Source organism: Corvus brachyrhynchos, unplaced genomic scaffold (genome assembly GCF_000691975.1).
Source record: "Corvus brachyrhynchos isolate BGI_N302 unplaced genomic scaffold, ASM69197v1 scaffold239, whole genome shotgun sequence".
Classification (NCBI taxonomy): domain Eukaryota; kingdom Metazoa; phylum Chordata; class Aves; order Passeriformes; family Corvidae; genus Corvus; species Corvus brachyrhynchos.
In genome coordinates, this window is record NW_008246057.1 from 6,248,208 (window position 1) to 6,273,246 (window position 25,039).

General features: G+C 34.8%; 1 protein-coding gene across 14 annotated transcripts in view; it reads left to right on the forward strand.

Annotated features, from left to right (window-relative positions):
- Nucleotides 1–25,039, forward strand: part of FAM19A5 (family with sequence similarity 19 member A5, C-C motif chemokine like) — a 524,445-nt gene that overhangs the window by 243,011 nt on the left and 256,395 nt on the right. The window contains exon 2 of one of the 14 annotated variants that reach the window (XR_001865753.1): nucleotides 555–678. The exons of the other annotated variants lie outside the window; for them this stretch is intronic. The gene's annotated coding sequence lies outside the window, so the exon portion shown is untranslated. The remainder of the gene's footprint in view (nucleotides 1–554; nucleotides 679–25,039) is intronic. 14 annotated transcript variants of the gene reach the window in all.

The following is a 25,039-nucleotide window of genomic DNA, read 5'->3' on the forward strand; positions in this document are numbered from 1 at the left end:
CAAGGACAATCACAGTCCTTTATTATGCTGAGCACTGTAGAAACTCAAAATAATAGTTAATCCCCTTCCTGAAAAATTAAATAGAAATAGGATGGGAAAAGGGCCAAAACTTAGTAGAAAAAATATGAGACCAAATAATCTTTTTCCATGCTTGTTCCATTTCGTTCATTTCTGTACGGTGTAGAGGAATTAAGTTGTGCTGAGAGCCAATAGAGCCAGATGAAAACAATATATGATGGAGATTGTGTAGGGGATGCAACCATAGAAAAAACCCTGAGAGGTGTGGGTATACAGACAAGCATATATAAGAGAAGGAAGAGTGAAGGGCCAGAGCAAGTCAGCACAGAGTAGAGGAAGTCCTATCAGCATTTTAACAACATTTTTGAGCATCCAAAAATCTTTTCTTTTGCTGTTTATATATGTACTTACGTTAGTTTCAGGATATTTTCCTACATTTTCCTTTTGCGTGATGTTTACTTTTTGAGGTTTGCTTTATTTTTATTGGCTTTTTGTTGGTTGGTTGGTGTTATTTTCTTTTTGTTTTGTTATTTTAGTAATGTAATTGGATGCTGGACTACTGGACTTATAAAAAGAAGCAAGAGTTTAGAAGAAAGAAAGAAGACATAGAGGATGAGGAGAGGGTGGAGCCAAGGACAAGAAGCTAAACACTCTGGCCTGGTTAAGTAAAATTAGGGGTTGGCTAATGAGGTGAATCAAAAGGCAATACAGAGGAACTGAATAATTGCAGTGGTAATAGCATGCCTTTCCAAGTGAGTAAAAGCTGTAATTAGCTCTGAATTTAGCTGAAATAAAAAGAACAGGTATAGATTCACCTGAAGATAGAAACAGAAGCCCATTTTGTTCTTATATTTGTGAGGGATGGTAGAACCTGAACCAGGAAGGTGAAACAGAAGTTAATATTTCTATGTATCTCTGAATATATACTTACTTTTGCCTTCCCCTGAGCTACTTCTTAATTTTTCAGTATAAGAAATATAGGGGTTTTTTACCAATAATGCATGCCTAATCAGATGGATTAATTAAACTCCTAAAGGAAGACATTAGTAAACTAGTTGAGTTAGTCCTGTTGCTCAGTTCCTCAATCTTCATCACTTTTCTCACAAACCTATAGATATTCATCAATTATTCATCCTCTTATGAAAGGACATGGAAATACCACCCATCATCTAAAACACAAGATAAATATGCCTGCTGTCCAGAGTTACTTGACATCCAAATTGGTGTAGGACTTCTAATTGCATTTCTTTTCTTCTTGTGTTCAATGATAAAGAATCAAATATTTTGGTGAGGAAACCTTTTATTCTGCAAGTAACTGTTGTGCAGAGGTTTCTTCAGCTACTTTTCTCTGCCATTTATCTTGGGTAGACTGTTCAGACCAGGGTACCCTTCTTCTTTTGTTGCAAAGTAGTTAATCATATTTCTAAACATAATGTGAATTAAAATATGAATAAATCTGTTCCTGAGTGCTTGTGTAGTAGGACAAGGACAGTATAGATAATGTTTTCATAGCCATTCATCTTCTTGATCCGTTTTTATCCTCATTGTGTGCTTTATATATATGTATATAATTGTTTTGGTTTAAAAAATATGGATAGCTCCTGAGCTTCATGAGACAAGGTGAGTGGATGGAGTGTTTAGAGTGGAGAAGACTGAAGTATGCTCAGTGTCAGGACAGGTAAAATGTGATACTAAATACCTCATATGGAGAGACAGGTAATCTAATAGAAAATTATTTGCAGGTTTGCCATAATGAGAGAGGAACTACATCTCACATCTGCTTCAGATTAAGTGTTTGCTTGCTGATAAGTCCAGAATAGTTAATCAAATGCTAAAATCCATTATTCTTCATCCTTCTTCCTGTGTCGTAATACTGAGTAATGATCTTGTCAGGAGTTTGCAGCTAAGTTCACAGAAGTCTTATTGGTGAGGATTGAAGGGTGTCCAGTACCATATTCCATTGGCTTACACGGCAAAGTTAGAAGATGGCAGGTCTCCATAGTCCATTATCCTGTTGTGCTGGAGACAAGGAAGCTAACAAGGGCAGCAAGAATTTAGCAGTATTCTCTTAACACTGCTGCTTTCAAACAACTTACTGGTAAAGACACTGCATCCCCTGCTGGGCCTTCAGCCACTTGATTGTCTCTTCAAAGTCTTCAAAGTTTGTTGTGTCAGTAAATTTTGTACTAAGTCCTTAGTTCTTTAATGTCTGTTGTTGTAAACAATGGTTCACTTTTCCTGTGGTGCTCATAATTTTGTATGTGTACATATATGTACCTGCCCTCATGAGGTGTTCCAGTAATTAGACCTTATTTGTTCCTTTCTCTGAACACTTCTCTTTCAGCATCTTTTCAGTTTTAAAACTGCCTAGGTAGGTACTGTGACTTATGTAGCTTTTCAATGGTGTGGGGTTTTTTTCTTCCTGTTTTGTTCTCTGTTCTTTTCTTAGTAACTTGTATCATTCTGCTTCTAGTTCTGACAGTTACTGAGCCCTGGCTTGATCTTTGAAACATTTCTGGTTTGATTTCCAGATCTCTCTCTGAGATGATAATAGCTAATTTAGAGTACATTCCTGTATATCTATAGCTAGAGCTACTTTTTTCCATGTGCATTACTTTGTTTTTATTGACATTGGATTTCAGCTGCAGTTTATCATTTGATTTCACAGCAGTATAAGATCTCTTTGCAACTTTCACAGTTTTCTTTCTACCACTCTAGAATAATTTATTGACATCAGCATATACACCTCACAGTTCCAGCTCAGTAAAAGCTGCAGCATCACAGTTTCCTGATTTTGGACATTCTGATTCCTGTTCATCTGTATTTTGTGTTGTTTATTATCAAACTTAACACTAAATAAGTTTTACAATTTTGCAATTTTCTCCAAGTAAGACTATTAGACTCCAGGCTGTCCTTGGCTTTTTTTTAATCTACTCTTTCTGATCCCCATGCCCCTTTGTAGGGATGCAAAAAACAGAGAGAACATGCCTACGATAAGAACATATAACATAAAGAAATAATATCACTCACCGTTGTTTGAAAAAGGAAATTTCTGTTGGGTTGCAAATTGTCAGTATACTGGGTCTTCTTTCCAGTCTGATGTCAGTAGTCAATTGCTTTTGGAAAATTTCTTTTTATTGTAGAATAATCAACTGACTTCTCTTACTAGCACTTAACCTGATTGCTTTCCACATTATGATTTTTTAAAATTTTTCCTTGTAATTTGTTTTTTTTCCATAATGAAAGCTTTAATTTTTTGCAAGCTGCAAACTTGTTATTACTATTGAGAGGTTGGAAATGTAAATGAGACTGCCTTTTGCATCTAGTATTTTTTCATGTAAATTCACAAAAAAAATGTGCACTGCCTGTTTACAAGAATCCTTTACCCTTAATAAAAATACTATACCTGGCAATTTGTTAGTTACAACATGAGTCGCAGTTCAAACTCTTAGGAGTCAAAATTGTTTCTTTTGTCTTAGGTCAAAATACACTAAAACAGTAGGATATTTTACCATCAGCAAAGTTATAAATAATCCCACAATCTATTAAATGCCTTTGTAAAATAATTGAATGCAAATCTGAGGTACTAGCCAAAATGACTTCTGACCTCATATCTCTAATATGGCATGTTGTCATGTTCATACAAGCTGAAGAGAATAGTTATTTTGTCAGCTTATTTACTTTGGGTTTTGTGTGTAACACATTAAAACAACTCTCTGGAGATCATCTGTCCAGAAAATAAGCAAAGTTTCTGATTAGTCAAACATTAAAATATATTCTGGGATAAGAGACAGAAGAAAGGTTCAGTTTGGGAATTCATATTATTAAAAAGTTGTCCTTCCTTGGCATCCTAAAACGCTTTTTGGTTTATTGTTGATTATTTTTTGTATTTTTTTTAATCTAGATTATGTTTTTTTGGCATCTGCATTGTAGAAGAACATTCTTTTAATTCTATTAGAATAAAATGCAAGTTTTATTGATGTATAGGTGTTTCATTCTTCATTCTTACTGGATTTTTGTGCTCCTTTTCCAGATGTTTAGGTGCTAAGTGCTTTTATGTTCATTACTGAATGAGTGCTAGAACAAGTTGGTTTAGTTTTGTTTGAAAGAGAAGCTTTGAAAGGGAAGCTTTGAAAGAGAACAGAAAACCTATTACCTTTGAGGTATCTTCATTCACTGCTGCTGATTAGCAAAGATTAATAGTATTTTAAATTGTAATTTAATTAGATCTATCAAATAATTCAAACAGGAAATTAGTTTCTATGTATGCAGTTAATGGAATTGAATGTCAAGCTCATTATATGGCATTAAAATTTTACCAGATTTAGGATAGCTTTAAGAAGAAATACTTGAAATAGTTGGGATTCACAGCACATATAGTGTCTCTGCCTTTAGGCATAGCCTAAGGCTCTGAACATTTTTAGCAAGTGGAACTCTATTAGAATCCATTTTCATAAATAAAAACAGAATTTAAGTTATTCTTCCCAGGGATTAGCTATCTGGGACTATTCAGGAATGTATTTATATTAGTGTTTATTTCCTTAGCATGCTAATTTATTTTATTTCACATTTGTATGCTCAAGTACAAACTCCTCCAGGACCATCCCTATGTCAATCAGCACATGCAAGTACTTTCTTTTGGTTCCATTTAAGCTATTCTTGAAAGAAATTTGCAGAAGTAGATCTATGAAGTATTTCCAAGGGATTTCATTTCTCAGCAGTTAGCTTTACGTTTGCTATCCATATTAACAAAGTAACATAATCACATATCCCTATAAGCTTATCTTAAATTTACATATGAAGTTAGAAAATATGAGTCTCTTAAGGCATTACTAGAATAGCTTACATTTTCTAGCAGAGAGGAAATATTAGTCCTATGAATTCTCTTCCAACTATTGTGTCTTGGTAGAAATCCCTTCACAATTCCATTTTTCCAGCAGTGAGGATGATTTGTACAGGATACAGTTAAGTTTCTGCCTGAACATTAGTCTGGATATCAAGCATTTTTTTTCTTTAGCAGATATATTTCTTTTGTCTTTTTTTTTTTTTTTTTAGGTGACTAGTGGTATTTCTAGTCTTCATTAGAGGAGTATGAATAGATGATGAATGTCTGTTGAGGGAAGTACAAGAAAAGTAGTAAAGGTGGAGAAGTAACTTTTACAAAAGGTAGTAGTTAAATGATGGTGTTCAAAAAGCAAGCAGTAAGTCACATATGTGCATCAGGCCTGTTCTTTCTAGTGTTTGTGTTAGCATTCCTCAGATGCATATGAGCTCACTGAGTATGCAAATAAGAAATGGACTGATGTTGTATTAGAACTAAAAGCATGATAATGTGAGCACCAGTATTTTGTTTCTGTGAATTGCAAAATATATGGATTTAAAGGCATGATCAAAAGGACTGGTAGTGAAGTTGTTTTTCAAGATTTCCTTCAGTATTTCATAGTGCAATAACTTTTAGTACTTGTTTTGCAGCTAGACTTTATGTAAATTTTGCAAAGACCCTGTTTGCTACATACAAGTCCCCTGTGTAGTTAGTTGTCTTCAGGAGTTGGTGGCATGCCTGTTTCTCTGGTTTCTGTTCCAACCTTGTGTCTGAGACAAGACCCATGTTCTGCATGGTCTCTTCTGAGTGTTCAGATAATCCAGTCATCCACAGAGTGAACTCCTGTGTATGTGATGTTGAAGGTCAGTCAGAACTATCTTGTAGTTTTCTATGTTATGACAAAAACCACTGCAGTTTCTTCTGTGCTGTAATGTATTATGTTTTCATGACACATTCTTGTCTGCTCCTTGATAAAATCTCACCTGAAGATTGGCAGTCAGCACTTCAGGCAGTGTTACAGCAAAGTTTCTTCCCTATTAATTCTTTATTTCTCACATAATTTATGGCCTGGAAAATGTCCTCAGACTAAATTATTACTTTTAAGTTTTTTAGTGAAGCAGGGAAAACCTTTGTTTAAAATATATTTTTAGTCCAGGGAGGAAAAACAAAGTCCTATCTTCACGTTATATTTAAAAATTCATAAATAGATTTTAAAGATTTTGCCAGTTTAATTTCCTTCAAAGATCCTGTAACTTTTTCAGAATCAGAAGACTGGATAACAAATGTCTTCATCAGTAGAAGTCCAGTTCTGCCAGAATTTTTGTTACAGGAAACCTTTGTCTGAAGAAGTTAATGACATTTATTCATAAAATGAAAACATTGTTTTCAGCAATACTTCTATCAGTTCTGTCTCTGGAAGAAGACTTACAGCTGGAATGCTGGCTGGGCAATATTAGTCTGTTTCTATAAGACAATAATCTTTGATCTTTGAAAATAATGAATGATGAAATTACTGTGCAGTGTCTCCCTAAGTATACGATCAGCTTTCCGTATGGACTGTAACCTTGTTACAAAAATTTCAAAGCCAGGACAAGTCCAATACTCCAGCAAAGCATCATTTTCAGGGATGTATGTAATTAAGAGATCCTTATGTGCAAATCCCATTGCCTGTGCAGTAGGATGCATAAATATTTTCTTAAACCTACAGACTCTAAAATTCACATGTAGGAATAATGGGGACTTGTTTTCTGGTCACCACTTTTTAAAGTAATTCCTGAAACTTTTTGGGTTCTGGTTCAAATATCAGACTGGTGATTGTTGACCATATTCTACAAGATAACTTATTTCCATTTTATGAAAAAACTAGGCTAAAAAATGCTATTATAAATTCTAAATAATGCAAAAATATACCATTTAAAGTTTTGAGGCTTCTGTAAATTTTGCTCAGTTTATAGGACTTTGCTGATTGAAGAGGCACCTGTAATGTTTTTTATATGAACATGAGTGGTGTGTTCTTTGAAGAATGGTAAGATCTGTATGGCTGTCAGCTGCAGGAATGTTATCATTTTCCCTTGAATCCCAACACAGAGTAAGTTTCTCAGATTGTGATTTGCCAATAATATTGATTACTGCAATCCCATTACCATGTTTGATTGTTTGTGAGATCATAACAATCTCTCAGCAAGTTATGAGGATTAATCAGTCAAAATGAACCAGAGCTCTTAGTCCATAAAATAATGCTAGCTTAATTGTAAAAGCTAGAGTTACTTTAAAGTTTTTTTGGTTTTAATCTTTCTTTTACAAATTTAACATTTGTGATTGTTTCCATAACAAATTAATTATGGTTTGCTCCACATTGCATACTGAAGTGTAACAAAGAACTAAGCTTAACACCCTAATAGAGGACAATCACATATAATATTTGTTTCTGTGCGTACAGTAGCTATATTTGCCAACTTTGTGCTCGAGTCCTTCACATACAAGTTATATCTGTACATGTGCAGCACTTACAGCCTGTATTCATGCTGCTGCATTATGCTTTAGAATTCAAGATTTTAGAATTTGACAGTTTATAGGACATGAGAGTACAGAACATAGTAACTCCTTTTGATTAGTTACTTTCAGCAGTTGAGATGACAGTAGCTGAGATAAATGTGGGTGACCTGTAGCTGACATCGTTCTGCTGGGGTTACCAGTACTGGTATTACGATGCTGGAACAAAATATTTGACAACAGCAGATACTTCACTTCCAGAGCAGGAGGTGGAATGAACAGCAACTTAAAACACTTGGCAGGAGTCATATACTACATTTTCATTAGAAAAAAGATGAAATAAAGAGTTATTTAAACAAGAGTGAAGGAATATGAACTATGTCTAGCAAATCTCAGTATCAGTGTAGAAGAACAAGAAGAACACCTACTTGCAGTTGGTAATGTATGCACCACTGGTGCTCAACATGCATGTGCTCTGTCTGCACAATTTGGGTTTGTTACCCAAAAAATAGTAGGTGTGTTTCATGTCCTGACATACTGTTTCAGCTCCTTAATGTCTAAATGGAGTATCAACACATAGTGTATGTTAGAAAACAGGTGGCAGCAAGGGCAAGGATTTTTTGTTGTCACAGCTAGTCATGAGTGATTAAAAATATCTCAGATTCTAAGGCTGTATTTTGTTAGGTGGCATAGGGACAATTCTGTTAGTCAACTGAGTCATTGGGTAGATGGAAATGTCACTTTGAAACTTCACTGATTTTCAGAAATGTTGCTTGGGTTAAGAAGAAATCAAGGGAGTTTGGGGGCAGGGGCAAGAGAAGTTGCAGTAAATGCAGCAAAGCCCCTTGTACAACACGCTGCTGCCCCTCCTGGCATTGTCCAGACTAGCACACAACTCACCTCAGCCTGCTTGAGCGCAGTAGTGCTGTGTTCTTCTACCCTGCTGCTTCTTCTGCTGCAGACCATAATACCAACAAAGGCTACAAGGCAACTGAAGCCGTTTAATCAAACACATCTCATCTAACCTTTGCCAGAGGTGGTCCATGAACAGAATAGAATTGGGAAGAACAAGAAGAATGGCAAAATCCTATTTAAACAATTTATTTCTGAAGTCTACAGCAATGTTATTATTTTTATGCACCACTGATGGCATTAGATACAAGGGATGAATGTAGAAATTGCTGTGCTTGTAAATGAGAGTAGGATTACTATAGATTGCATGAGAAAACAGCAATTTCATTGGACGCGTACAGCACTATCTTTGCTCATTTTAATATTGATTCTATTTAGTGTAATGCTTATGCCTAACATCTGCATTTTGTGCTAAAAACTAAAATATCTGAACAATTTTCTAACATAATATGTTACTCATAAAATAATGGCTATTCAGAGTCATCGTCAGATACAAAACTCAGTTAAAGTAGGAATTCCTGTTATAAGAATCAAAAAATATTTCCTTCCATTTCCAATATACTGTAAGTATAATGTAATTTTCATTCATTCTGCTTATGAGAAAATAAATGAGATTTTTTATATATATCTCAAGCTACAATGAAATATTTATTATTCATGTTTTTTTCACTTATTGTCCGGTGAAGCAACTATATATACCATAACACCACTGGTTTCCTAACCAGATTATTACAGACAAGTTGCAGAGAGGTAGGTTTCATTACTTTATCTTGAATTTCATACTTCCAAAAAGGAATTAAATAGTCCCTTTGCATAATTGTATTATTATGTTCTCCATGGAATCACATTCCATGATGCGAACAGAAATTCAGTACTGGATTAAATAATTGTAATATCCTCATAGCTGGGTGGTAAACTCAGACTGAGGTGAAAGTATGTATTTAAGTATTGTTAGCTTCAGAAAATCAGGCTGAACCAGGCTAAACCTTAATCAGCTTTTTGTTTTATGACCTTCTGTATGTGGAAACAGTATTTCCTGAAGAGCCTAATAATTTAGGATCAGCTTGAGTAATTTCAAAGAAGTAAAGCTAGAAAAAAAATGGACAAGACAAGGCAAAAATTCACATAGCAAATCCCCTTGCTAATGAAAGTCTCAGAAATCACTTCCTATTAAAAGCTTTTCTGCAGTATCTGCAAAGTGGAAATAGCTAGAATGGAAACATTCTACATTTGATTGGTTAAATTTCTCTGCCAGGGAAGGGCTGTAGCATACTGAGAATCACTACAGAGCTTGAGGATTGAAAGATCAGGGGCCCCAGATGTTCTCTTTTCAGTCCTGCTGGTACAAGAGAAAAGCTTGGGTGGGAGGAGATGAGTGTTGGTGGGTAACATCTAGTTCAACAGCTTGTGTCAACAGCAGGGATTTGGCTTTTATGGCCATGAGATTCACTCTGAGCACTGAGGACTTCAGGGTAGAGACAGGATCCACCTGAGAAAGTGGGGCAAGAACATCCTTGTCAACAGTAAACGTCCTTGTCAACATCCTTGTCAACAGTCTGGCCAACATGGTAACAAGATACTTCTAAACCAGGAATTTGGGAGACAAAGTGAGGAAGTGGAGACCAAGAGTAGGAAGCAAATGCTTCTGAGTTATATGAAGAAGAGGGACCTCAGAAATTACAAAAAATAGCAAACGGATGCCTGCCTCAGGTAAATGTACAGAAAGGCATGCATCCTGGTAAACAGGCAGGAGGAACCAGAGCACCAGGTGTGGTCACAAAATGCAGATGCGTGGCCAGTCTTGTTAACACTTTTATAATTATCTTGAGGAGCCAGTAGTCAAGTTTGCAGATGCCACCAAACTGAGAGGATAAATGGTAGAATGACAGAATAACTTAGGTTGGAAAAGACCTCTAAGATCATCAAGTCCAACCATTAAAACTGCCAAATTCACCACTAAACCACTTCCTTAACTGCCACATCTACATGTCTTTTAAATACCTCCAGGGATGGTGACTCCACCACTTCCCTGGGCAGCCTCTTTCAATGCTTGGCAACCCTTTCGGTGAAGAGATTTTACCTAATATCCAATCTAAACATGCCTTGATGCAACTTGAGGACATTTCCTTTTATCCTGTTGCTTTTTACCTGAATGAAAAGACTAATCTGCACCAGTTTGAACACTGTTAAAAACTAAAGTTGCATTAAAAATTTTAAGTGACATTCTGAATAAGAATTTTTCTGTCCTATATCATTTTATCTTATGAGGAAAGAGAAAGTAAAAGTCTGGGGTAATCTATTTAGAGCATTTTAAAATATTTTTTCTTTCTTTTTCTTTTAATACACATTAAAGTATTTGTAATGCAAAAGTATGAAAACCAATTTTTAAACTCTGATTATTGCATAGCTAAGTGACAAATCTTCTTTTGCTATGAAAACAGATTTTTAAACTCTGATTATTCCATAGCTAAGTGACAAATCTTTTGCTTCTAAATCTGAAACCTGGAGTTCAGAAAATGAAAGGAATAATATGAATATTTTTATTTTGAATGCATATAAGCAACATATTTTACAGTTTTTGTGATTTTTATTTTTTATTTCCCCATTAAGTAGCCTATAGATCTGAGGAAAATACCCAATGTGCATATATAACTAAGGCATTAAAGTTCACAGGCATTGAATTACATAAGAATATATCTTAAGATATCTATATCTTACTTAGTAGTAAGTTATTTTAAAGTTATTTAAAAAAAAAGTAATAAGTATAATAAATAAGATATTTAGAAATAAAAACATTACTTCTCATCTTGTTTTTCACCTATATGCAATACCATATTTGAATTTTTTGGCGTCTTGCCTCAGTGAAATTCACTGTGACTTCAGTGGATTAGAGTTATAGACATCTTTGAAATTATTTTTTAGTAATGAGATTATTCCAGTCACCCCATAGCTTTGATGGGAGTACTTCAGAGATGAAAACATTGGTGGTGCTGACATTATACTAACATTCTCTTCTAAAAAATCCCGCCATACTGAATGTAGCCGTGTAAAAGGTTACGGAGGCCTGACACAAAAAGATGTGTCATTTGTTAAAATAGACTGCCATAGAATTGAAAAATAATAATTACTGAGAATCAAGTTGTTACCCAAGAAATGTCCTTGCTATATCCTGCAGAAAGATTTTAGGAACAAAAGCAATGCTTAATAGAAAACCATTGTAACCATTCCATTATAGAAATTAGGTAGGACACAGGCCCAAAACTAGTGTGTTACAAAACATGGTCTGTTTTCTGTTACTTCTTTCTTTCCAGTTTACTTCCTGGGTTTCAACAAAATGTTCCTCAGAAAACTCACATTCTTTCAAGTTCCTCAACATCTTCATCAGAGTAATTATACTATAGAACATGACTGCTCACTAGTAGCCATGTAATGCATTTCTCACGAGGTGAGAAGCTTATTTAAATGTGGGAATAAAACCATATTTTCCTCTCTTCTTAACCTCACATTTTGAGTCCAAACATAAGAAAAATGAGTCTGTTTGTCTCTTTTGTGGACAGTAGTCCACATCATAAAACATCATGAATTATTCAGTTAAACTGGCAGGCTTTTGGCAAGACTGCCTAAATCCCAGCCAGCAGACTAGCTGATTTACTTCATGGTGCATTCTGGACACCTGTGGAATTATGATACTAATTGTACTGAAAAAGCTTATCCTGTCTTATATGCAGAACAGAATACGGATAAATAAAAGATTCTGTGTCCAATATTCATAGTTTTTTAACCTTCATTAAAATTAATAAGTTCCACTTCCCGCTTAATATTTAAGATCATAAAGCAACAAAGTTTACTTGAAACTCATGTGAGATTTCCTGTTCTAATTGTTGTCTGTAATGAATTAATTCTACAGATTATCAACTAAAAGAACATAAAAATCTTAAGCATACCTCAAAAGAGAGGGTTTTCTTAGTAAAGCAATTAACTGTCTTATTTATTTCCCATCTTCAATTTGTCTTCACCCTGTCTTGCTAAAAAACACTGCCTTCATCTGTCTTTATAAGAGATGTAGTAATAAGAGATTTTGATCAAATCACCACTCTACATGTTACAGTTAAGAAGGGATGAAAGGAAACACTGAAGTCCATAAAAGCATTAGAACAATCATTTGGACGCAAGAACATGTTTCTGTGTAAACCCCAAACAGCTTTTCTCTTTTAAAATGTCACATTTAAATCTTAGAATAGTATGAATAATTGATGAAATATTTATAATATTTCTTTTTCTGTGCTCTATTCCAAAGTTGAGAAGTAAGATAGAATAAAGAAATTAAAAGTAAATCAAAGCAAGGCCTGACTGGTGAGGCAGATTGTACCAGAGACAGAGCTATCCCTAAAAAGCAGAATTGTCAGGGCAGGTGTACACTGAACAATCTAGTGTTCTATCAATGACATTTTTTAAGTGTCCAAAAGCATTTCTATCACTATTATTGTTAATTACTGCATTTAATAATATACTAATTATTTTTTCTAGCTAACTTGCAGAAAACTTGCTACCAAGATGCTCAGAGATGTGAGCAACTTATGAATTTTTTTGCCTTTTCCCTGTCAGATGTTATCCATAATTGGAAAACTGCTAAATACTTATGGAATCCAAATTTATTAGGTCTCTTTAGAGAACTTCCAAGGTAAATGGATTTAACTCAACAAACAGAATGCGATTTACAAGGTGGCTTATAATTAAAATAAACCATGCAATATTATGCAGGGAGTATAAAAAAGTAAAGGATCTGTTATGATATTTGTTCACTGGAAGACAAGGCACTGCTGCCACCATTCTCCATAGGGTTGGCCTTAAAAAAACGAGGAGATCAGAGTCCAGAAAACAGATGGCTGGCTGTTGCACACACAGGCTCTAGAGAGATGGGCGTAATACGGATTACCTGCAACATCTGCCTACCAACTTTAAACCTATCAGATAGGTACAACATCCTGTGTGCCAGAAAGAGGATATTTTATGAAATGCAGTTATTAAGGACATATTGAACAGTAGATATATATGTTGTATAAATTCAGAGTTTATATTATCCCAAAGTAACTTACATGGTAGACTGTGTCCAATTAGTGCAAAGTTGTAGGAGAAGACTTTCATGTCTCTCCTCATTACTTATATTTCTTCATAAGGTCTGCATTGGCTTTAATTTTGCCATTTTTGTTACACTCACAAAAGCAAGGAGTCAGTGTAAGCATCCTCTCTTTCATATATTACTAAAAATTGTGATGCTCATCTAGAACAGTCACAGCCTGTATCTAATTGTGTGACCTTTACTCTTTCTGAGATACACAGAATAGCTGTCAGCACTGAGTTCAGGTACTGGAAGCCAGTTAGCTGTGTCAGTGTGGGTTTAATTTATCCATATTATCAACATTAAGATCTTTCTTCTTAGGGTTTCCTGTAAATACCCCGCACAGCTGGGATGGAACATCTCATCCCACACCACGGCCTTTGAAATAATTCCTCTAGTTTAATAGTTGCTTGTGATTTTTTATGTCCAGTTTGAGGAACTCTGAAGGAAGCTTAACTTCCAAAATGTCTTGAATATTAGCTGTCTGAAGTGTATAACCAGTGCCAGACGTTGACCAGAGCAACTGTCTGTTATTGTCATTTTATTTTTGCATCTACATAATTAAACCTTGCACTACCCCAGTAATATTGATTCAAGCACTGCAAAATGCACAGGCGTTTTAAGTCTATATCTTAAAAAAACCATTATCTAAAAGCACCTGAGTTCTAAACCAAGGAATTTATTTCATTTTAATCTTTCCCCCACACTATAAGGAGTACACCTGGATGAAGTCCTTAAATGAATTGCAGTATGTACATCCTTCTGTTAAAGGGCACCAATGCTCATCTACGCTGTTAAACCTGGAATTAGTATGAAGGGAAAATGTTCTTCTGAAGTCTAGGACTTCACTTTCAAAGCATTTTAGTTTCAAAAGATGGTATAGTCTCCTTTTTTTTATTTTTAAGGAAAAACCAAGTTAGTAGTTAACTATTTGTGTATCACATTAGAGGACACAAGTTCCACTGTAGGTAGTAGCAAAGGACACATTTTCAGTTAATCAGATCCTGTTACTTTGACGTGTCTTCCCTACTAAGAAAATTCACCTGTGCAACTTCCTGTTTTTCCTTTGATTATTAAAATTTGTTTTGACCAAAAGTGCTTTGAAACAGATGAGTACTGCACACAACATGGATGTGATCCCCTACGAAAGTTTGTGATCATCCATGCATAATATTTTCATGCCTTATTTTGGATCTGTCTCACTCTCTTGCCCTTGTCAGATCTGGTGCATACCTCAGATTTCATTTGCTTCATTTTTTTTTTGGGTCTTCATTAATTAGGAGGATCAGAAACAACACAGTTTCTTAATGCTCAGGTTATTTACCAAGGCTGGTCATAGTCTGCTCTTAGAAGCGAAACAATTTCACATCACCAAAGAGTCATTTTCCTAGTTCTGGTAGCAGAAAGTGTTTTGGGTTTTTTGGTGGTTTTTTTTTGTTTGTTTGGTTGGTTTTGGGTTCTGGTTTTTTTGTTTGTTTGTTTTTTGTTTTATTATTTTTTTCTATTTTTAAAATCTTTTATTAAAAAATTAAACTTCTCATGTTGACAGGATTGGGTCCTGAAGTGTGAACAGAAAGAAAAAGATAATCCGAAAATGCCAGCATGGGGGACAGTTGAAAATTATCATCATATAATTCTAAAAAGCTGATGTAATCACTAAATAAATGTGTATCATTGGCTGATGATAACCATATGCATTGGTACATGTTGACATGTAAATCTGTACAGCTGATAAAAATGTTTTAACAGGAAATGTTTGTAGAATGGCTTGAGATCCTGGGGCACAAATTGAATATTTGCTAACCAAACATGATTACTGATAATGTCTTTTTCAGTTAGTTTTCCTGTTCAAATATTTTTTTTCTCCCAATCTTTGCAACAAATAAACTTTCAAAGCAGAGAGAGAGAGGAACAAACTTAAATGTGAGAGTTCTGTTTAAAGAATGTTGAGATGCAACCAGATTGATCTGTTTTACTTAGTTCTCTGTATTTTGACTGCATTTTTATACCAAAAGTCTGTCATAGAGAAAGAAAAAATTTCAAGTTTATATATTTTATGAGGGATTAGGTAAGAAATAGTCTCAGAGCTTTTGGGGGGTTTTATTTAGATTTATCATATTTGGGTTTATCATATGTATAGAAAATGTATTCGAAATAATTCAAAGTATTCTTCTGTTTTGGAATTTATCTTTCCAAACTACTGACTCCTTTATCCCCTGAATTTATAAAGTTGCAAGTGTGAAAGATTAAGCTGGTTTACGTACAGAGAGGTCAGATTTAAGTTCACAAATACTGTTTCATTTCTGACCATTTCTGCCACATGAACAGATGTATCTCAAGGTTTTAGTTTTTGTTTTCAGTCAGTCAGCATATAAAGCCCTGGCTTTTATAAATTACCTTAAGGTTGCTATGGGAAAAAATAGCACAGATTCTTTGAAATGCTCTTTAGCAACATTTGGATATTTTATGACTGAAAATCCTTGTTCTGCAACAGACCTAACAAAATATTTTCCAATCAGGTTCCCCTTCAATAAAACAGTTTCTCTCAACATTTAATTTCTTTACTATAATAGCTTGTTTCTCCACATTTTGACAAAAAAGAAGGAAGACATGAACTCATTTATCTTTTTGAAATCTCAAATATATTTCTGAGATTCTTCTAGAACTGCATTCACTATTTTTCAGGTTTCTTATTTGAACTTTCTAGTGCTTGCATTGTGCATACTCTAAATAGATTATAGCAATAAATAGCAATAATCAGTGTAACAGTAAGGAAGAAATAAAGCAAAATTCCCAGCAGTTTACTGTGTGAAAGGGAACTTTCTGGTCTTCGTCTTCATACACATAATGAGGTAGTCCACAACATCTGAAGCAACTGTAGATCAGAACAAGATATTATAGGAGTGTATTTAAAACAATGAGTTTTCTAAACATTAATTAACATTCAAATATTTTGAATGGTAAGCAATAATTAATTAATAGCAGCTCCACTTATAACATTTATATGTACAATACTAACCTGAAGCACAGTACAGATGAAAAATAATCTTTTTCCAAAATGCGTCTCCTTTATGGAGCAGGCTTTTTTCCCTTGACCTTTTAGTTTTTGTCTCCTTTTTTTCTTTCCCATCTGTTACTGGTTTGTGTGTAGTTCCAAGAAATCCTCATATAGCCTTACAGTTTTTATTCACACTAATTAATGTATGTTTGTAGTGTATGTTTGCTTTTTTCTCCTGGATTCCATACAGCGGTGAATGGCGTAGTTACAACCTCTCATAACAAATGGCTTCACTTTATTTTCAAACTCAGGTTGCAGGAGACGTATTTGGTTTACATTTTGAAAGTTTCATTATACATTATATGATTGTATATTATATAGTATTTAAAAGAGAATGTTTGCATTTATTTTAGTTTAAAAATAAGTTCTGGTACTGATAAGTACAAGAATACCATTTAGATATGGTAGTATTATTTATAAAGGCCTCTACTCAACCTTGAACTTCTTGATGTGCTGTCATATCCTTCCACAATTACAGTAGGCAATATTTTGGGATAAAGTATTTGCAATTGCCCAACTATTACCATTCATGCACTATTGCAGAGTTTATCTAGTATTACAGAATTTATCTAATATTACAGATAGTCTGTCATAACATTTACTCAACTTTAAACAATTTCTTTGTGTAATCTGGTTTAAAAGGTAGTCTTGATACATTCATGAAAATGCAGATTGCTTAAGAGAAAATGAAAATGGAGCATGTAGACAATTTCCATCCTATGTCTCACTGGCATGCTCTGAAAACTAAGAGATGCTTTTCTTAAGATATATCACAGTTAAAGTATTGTTTTCACAATACAATTATAACCACAGTCTCATAACATCCAATGAAACCACATATCCTGTAAATCTTCTCATTTCTGTTACCTGTATGTACTTGCTAAGGCAGCTGCAAAGTTCTTTTGGTTGAATCTTAGATATCCAAAATAGCATTCACACTAACTCACACAAATTTCTCCCATTCACTGTAGCACTTTAGCTCTCAGATACTCCTTTAATTTGATAGCTTTATATATGAACTATTTAATTTTGACACTTTTTTCTTGACTGTTAAAGTTTTTTTCATGTACAGAACTATTTATTACATGTATTTAGGCTACTGCTCACTGCTTTAGTTTTTACCTTAACTACTGACACAAAACTCATAATTTAAAGGACTAAAACCAAAAGTTTGTGCACTAAAACTTAGATCATTACGTTATGCAAATCGGTGATGACTATAAATTCCTTACTTCCCTAATAATCATTTTGCATTCTCTAATATGAGCTTAAAGTGTTGTCTTATGTTGCATAGTTATAAAACTTCATTTTTTTTCAAAGATTTCCCAGTCCTTTTAAAGGTCTTTGTTTTTCAGATCTTTGTTTTGCTGCCATATGAGACTCAACTTAGCATGTGATTATAACAGCTCATTTGACATTATTTTAGGAACAGTGGTCTCACATGTTTGGAAAAATTATAGTTCTATTTTCCATAGTTGGTATAAGTGTGTTAAAAAGGAAAGAAACATTGCAGTTTGCTTCTGACTAGGTTTTTTTTCCTCCTTTTTTTATTTAAAGTAAGTTATCTCAATTTTTATGTCAAAGCTGCCACATCTCTCCTATTTAGTGGCACATCCAACAATAGACTGGAGAGGAAATGAGGTTATTTATTCTCCAGTGTCCAAAGGTCCCTTGGCTTGAGAAGAATTACAGGGCAGGGTTCAGAGTATTAGGTGACCTGTGAGGCAGGAAATGTTTGGGGTTTTCATTTTTCTTAGGTCACCTCATTCTATTTTTTTTTTTTTTTTACTTTTTTTCTTTTTTTGCTAAGTGTTCAAAATATGCCCAGCATTGCTGTGTTTGCAACAGTTTTTCTAAGCTAATTTTAGTCTCAAAAGTATAAATCTTTCCAACAAGGTTATACTGCCAAATGGATGTCAGGCATGGTTGGATTTTGGGGGATTTGTTTCTTTATTTTGAGTATACAATAGGCTATGTGTATTATACACACATCTTTTAGTTGTCTACCACAAAGATGGGTCTCTTTTTTTTGATTGTTTCTAACTTTATTTAACTTTCTGGTTTTGGACTGAAATATTTCATTACAACTGCTTGCTTGAGGCTAAATATGGTTCATCTGTTTCCAAGAAAGAGACTGGGGAAATAATACATTCTTCTCTGTTAAGCATGAACCCAGGAATGGGTAGGAAAGGGAAGAAACTGGTAGAAGCCAACTGAGAGAAGATGGGAACTAAACAAAAAAGGGACTACAGTGAAGAGCTAGAAATTAATAAACAGTTTGGAATGGTTTCAGTGGAAGACAGACATCAATGGATGGACTCAATGATCCTTGTGAGTCTCTTTGAAGTCAGCATATTCTGTGATTCTGTGATTCTGTGATTCTGTGATTCTCTGATATGGGCTTAATTTGGAGGAAACAGGTAGAAGGATGCTCCCGTATAAACATATGATTTCCAAACTTTACTTTCTTTCTTTGTTAGTAAACATGAGTGAAACCCTTTGGACAATTTCTTGTCTGCATCCAACTCCTCTGTCCATCTCCCATCTCTGTGTCCTGCTGGCTCTATAGCAGGCATCTTTATAATAAGTAAAGCAGGGCCAGAGCACCAGCTTGAGCCTTGACCTGCACTCATCCAGCTCTCTTATCAGCATGGTCCCTGACCATGCATCAGTGGTCTGGGCCAGCCAGTGCTCCTTGAGACAGTGCCTGAGGGAGTAAATGCCAGAGACCATTCCTGAAGAAGTAGTGTGAACAAGATAAAAGAAAGTTTGTCTACCTCCACAGCTGTCCATTACTATCTCAACATATTTTCACCAACAAATACTCCCATGCGCTGCCATGTCTTATCCTAGAGTATGGCACAGAAGCAGTTATGTGTAAGAAATGCCGCCATTAGCAGATGCAGTTCACTCTCCCAGTATTTCAGACACTTCAAACCAGAAAATGAAACCAACAAACAAAAAAAACCCCAAACCAAACAATAAGCTTTAGAGCCCTGTGGCTGCTTTATGGGGCTCAGAGATGATCTAAGAGGATGTCATCCAACTTCAGAACTAAGAAATGTACCCTGTGCCTATTTTATATCAATGATGCTATCATTAGAGTTACTGTTAATTACTGTACTGTTAATTCAAGTGGCAGTCATCTTGTGATAAAGATACAAAATCTTCTTATCATTCTTCTGTGTTCATATTGCTATGGAAGTCATGTAGGGGGATTTATAATTTTTCTAGCTGCTAGCTTTCCTGCTGCCCCTCAGAAAGGTAAAATTGCTAATCAAGCCGTACACTTAAGGAGTATGGTTTCCATTTGAGTCATGCCTCATAATGAGTTCAGGCTGCCTCCTTTCCCTCTATAAGTACCCATGACATTTCTTTCAACCACCCAGGTTTACCCAGAATTTCTTTGTTTTTATTTTCCAACCTCATTTGAAATCAGAGAAATTACTTTTGGGTTCAAATTTTAACAGCAGGGACACTCAGATAGCATTATTCTGCACTATCATGTCTTTAGGGAGTCATATTGAAAACAAAAGGTGTTAGAAGAATATTATTAAGGTGGCAAAGTTGAGATGGAAAATTGAGACAGGGCTGTCTGTACGATTGGGTGGGCAAGGCTATACTTATATGAGCAGACACTATCATGTGGTCAAAGCAGGTAGTGTTGTCAGAGCTTGTTTGCTCGGCTGTTAAATCCTCAATGGTGAATTAAAGAAGCAAAAGATCTACAGAAAAGTTTGTTTCTTGAACTATACTCTGAAAAACTGAATTTCATTACTACCAGAACCAAGAGTTCCTAAATCATTGTAGACAAGTCACTCTAGACTTTTCACAAATCATTCATTTAGGAATTCCTCACTTTATTAAGGAACCTAAAATCTAGGGTTATGCCACTACTCAGTACGTCAGCCTAACTTCACTGAGCTTTACTCTGTGTCAGAAATTGTCTGATGTGAATTCTCTTAGTCAGTGGAAAAGGTGGTGAGCTTCAAAAGAAGCAGTACAAAATGGTAAATACCAACAATATACACTTAGAAGTTATTGCAGGTTTCTGAGAGTTCTTCCCTCCTGCTGATTTCTATTTGGAGGAAGACTTTTCTTAATAATTTGTTTTTTCTCTTTACCATGCTTTTTAGTGCATCTCCTAATTGTTTATTATAGTTGTGACTCAGGTGCTCATCATAGTGTGCCTCTTTCCACTGAAATATCTCAGCAACTTCAGTACTTCTCTGCTTTAAAATGCTGTAAACACAATGCCTTAGAGGCCAACCTCCGTTCAGATGACTTAAAAATCTCATCCTATTCTAGTGAAGCAAATGAGAATTTCTGTAGCTTTTTTCCTTTTTTTCTTTTGTTTCTTTTTTCCCCTTTTTCCCCTTTTTTTCTTTTTTATTTCTTCTTTTTTTCTTTTAAGGAAAAAGCACGGCTCTCAAAATTTCTAAATTTGAGGATGATATCTTAGTCCAACTGAAATGACTTAACATTTTGGATTTTTTAATGACTACAATTTAACGTTTCAAATTTTTGTGGCATATGAGGGTTTTCATTTCTTCATCCATCAAAACTTCTCAAAAAAGTGGAATTCATCTGTTCACCTGATCAATATTACCGAAGTGGCAGTCCACTGTTTTTATGTGCATATGATGAGGGTTCTATAATGAATAGAAAACCAAAACAATGTTAAGAATAATGGGTATATTTATAATTAAAACTTGTGAAATTTCTTTGAGTGTGAAATGTATTTCATCTGTTTCAGCTATTGGTAAGGAATAAAGTTTTCTAAAACAGCTGCTGAATTAGAATGTGAAAGATATTTCCTGTATTCTTTTGTGTTCTAATTGCAACTTGTTAGCAAGTTATATGTGTTTATATATGCTTATGTATGTTTATATATGCTTTATAGAAAACACTGATGTCACCTATAGGGAGTACCTGAAGAAATAAAAATTTCACATAAGGCAATATCCACCTGAGTGCATTATTGGTTTAATAGAGATGGGCAGCATCTTCTCTAAGCCTGAATGGCTCATTATAAAAATGTAATTTTGGTGAGGATTTTTTAACAGAGTATTTTCTGGAGACTTAAAATGTACTTTGAAGTGTCATACATTTTAAAACACTACTGGATGCAGAAAGTGGTCATTCTGGACTTCTTCGATATCTGGCGTTAATTTTTTTCAAGAGAGTCCTGTCCTATAAACAGATTATTTAAATTATCAATCACATTTCATCATTACTCTGTCAGTCATTTTATCATATGTTCAATAATTGCTACTATTGTGCACTACTGGAAACTTTTTAGTTGAGCATGTTCAGAAGAAGCAAAATAGGTTTCTTATGTGTGAGGGCAAAGATAGAAACTGGGATAGTCCCGTAACTGCAGTCTTTATTTTGATTTGTTTATTATGTCACTGTCTTCAACATTGATACTACTCTCAATGTTTATACTTGCTCTATATCACTGATGTATATCTATATTACAAACATTACTTGAATAGAAATGTTCTTCACTGCTGGTACATTGAACTGAACTCTACTACTCATTTAGCTATATTCCTTTTATATTCTCACATAGCTGACAAAAGTAATCTAATTCTTGCAGTTCGTAATGCAAAGTTTAAATTGGAAACTCAGATCCTTGTCTCTTAAAAATAATTCCCTAATATTTTAGATCTACTAATCGGGTTATCAGAAGGGGCATATTAAAGACTGCGATGTGGCATCACCTTGTTTTCATGATTAACTTGTCTTACCAGGTTTTCAAGGAGATTCTGCCGCAGACGAGGTCTAAAGCATTAACTTTAATGGATTAATCAAGACGAGAGAGAGAGAGTGATCTGTCCAAATGTACACTCATTCATCTCAAAAACAGTTAAAAATGTGAATGCTACCAAAAGCCCAGCAGTTGTAGATTTATCAGTATATAAAACCTGAGAGACCAATTCATTCAAAATTGTCAGATTAGTGGATCAGATGCCATTTTCAAACCCAATTACATGTGTTCCTCAAACAAGGAGAAAGTCATTTCTCTAAGGGCAGATTTTATCAAGTGCTTCTCAATAGTTTCTGGGATTAATGCTAAGTAATAAGTAGATTTATCACATTATTAACTTACTAATACCATATCAAACAAGCATCGCTCTCCTTTGCCCTTCTGTAACAGCTACATTTCTGATGTCATGCTTATTTTTGTTTAAAATTTTAATTAAAATTCCAGACATAAAGAAGAGAAAGTGCTTTGGGCTTGTTAGGTTGTATTTTTATTTTAGTCCTGACATCAATGTTCTTGTCTTTTGTTTTATATATCTTTTCTCTAATGAGGAGCAGCTGAGGTAACTGGGATTTTTCAGCCTGGAGAAAAGGAGGCTCAAGTGAGATCTTACTGTTCTCTGCAACTACCTGGAAGGAAACTGTAGTCCAGTTGGGGAAAGCCTCTTCTCCCAAGTAACAAGTGATGGGACAGGAAAAATTGTCCTCAAGTTTCACCAGGGAGGTTTAGATTAGATGTTAGGAAAAATTTCTTCACAGAAAGGGTTGTCAAGCACTGGAAGAGGGAAGTGGTTTAGTAAGCGTCCCTGGAGGTGTTTTTAAAAGACATATAGTTGTGACATTTAGGGACATGGCTTAGTGGTACACTTGGTTAATGCTGGAGTCAATGATCTTAAAAGTCTTTTCCAATCTAAAAGCTTCAATGATTCTATGTTGCGATGATTCTATCTCTGTTCGCACTTTTGAATGTCTGTTTTTGCTTTTCTGCAGGCAGGTGGCTACCTTTCACTGCCTGTCAGATCCTCTCTTGAAACACAAGCTCAGCCAGCCAGTACTAGGAAGATACATATTTTTGGTATAAAATCTTCCATAGTTTCCTAAGGGATAGGATGGCTAGAAAGACCATTTCTTTCATAGCTTTCATATGAGGCAGAGTACTACCGTTGTACTGCCTAGTCTTTGATCCTAATGTGGTTTTGGTATCTAAAAAGAGATGCTTTTGGGAATCAGGAGTTCTAATGTGTTGATGCTGTTATTCCATGACTGCATAAGGCTGCACAGCCTGGGTAGAAGCTTCTCCTAAGGCTTACGATATCACTTGTTTGGATCTATCCCAGTGAGGCTTTAGGTTACTCTTAAGGCACTTTGTCTCATTCTTTTTTTTTTTTTTCTGAAGTGTAAACTTTCCTCTGAGACTTTCAGTTGTAAAGATTATACATCATTATCCTCATTAAGAAACCAACAGGGAACTTGCTCAAAAACAAGCTCAAATGAATGAATGATCATAATTATTTATTTATTTTATGCTTGAAGAGTGTGTTACCCTCCTGTATTTTCAGAAAACAGCAGTTGGCTTGTGTTCTCTTTGTCCATTTATTCTTCTTAAACAGCTGTACAGAATTGTGAGCCGTTCTGTTCCCTGTAGAACAACACTGTAAATCTCTAGGTCTTTAAACTTAAGTCTGAGTCTCTTTTCCTTGCATCAGTCTTATTTTTAATGTACAACATCTTAATGCCTGGTGCTGGAAACGCATGATTTATTTGTGATAGTTTGCTGCAGTGTAGGATTTTATTAGCTATACTAATAGAAACTCATCACCTTTACCTTTGCCATGGGAAGTGAAAGAGCTTAATTGTCTCTGACTCAAACAGTACTATCTGCAAACACAACTGAGCCAGGAGATGTTATTTGTCATTCGTCTGTATAAACTCAGATTGAAAAAGATATCTATATTTATTATTTTTTTACTATAAAAATACTTAACAAGTAGATTATATATTTTCTTTTTTCTTTTCTATTTCTCTGAGGGTTCTAAAAGCATGTTATATTATACAGCCTTTATGGTTTTGCTTTCTTATTTCTTACCGTGACATTAAGTGTAATAATAACCTAAAGGTCAGTAAATCAAAATCTTTTACCTATTCTTGATCAGCTAATGACAATTCTGTCCTTTCAAAGGCTTTTCCAGTATGGTGAGAGTGGAAACATCAATTTGTATACAATTTTTATTTTTGAATGATATTCTATAAAGCCGACTATGGACAAGTAACAAATAGAACCGTACATGCTTGTAAGTGTAACTAATTTTCAAAGGGAAAGCAAAGTAGGATGTAGGAAAGGAAAGAAGGGAAGGGAACCAAACTAATTCTGTATGAAAACCATATTAGTTTTTGACACGTAATTTCTCATCAGGTGTACAGTCAAGATTTCTTTTACGTTTTCTTCAAGTTTCATTTTCCTCTTGACTATAAATGTGACAGATTCTTTGCTGACTCTGTGGTCTGATGGGCTCCTGGCTCAGTTATGAGATGCCTTACTTCACTCTGTTCATCCTGCAGAGCTCCTGTTCACCTTTGCTTTCATAAAATGTTGTCACAGAGAATTGATTTGAGTAAACAGAAGAGTCCGCCTTCAGAGAACTGGGAGGAAAAAAGCATTTCTCGCAGGATATTAGAATAGTGAGGAATTGTCAAAAGGAGGTGGCCAGAAATGCACAGTTCAGATAACCTCAGTTACTCATGTGAATGACAATTAAGTAGCAGTATTGAATCAGCTTTTTGTGGAAGTTACACTCCTACCTTATTACTAGAGTGCTATGTTTATTTTATTGACATATACATTTTGCAA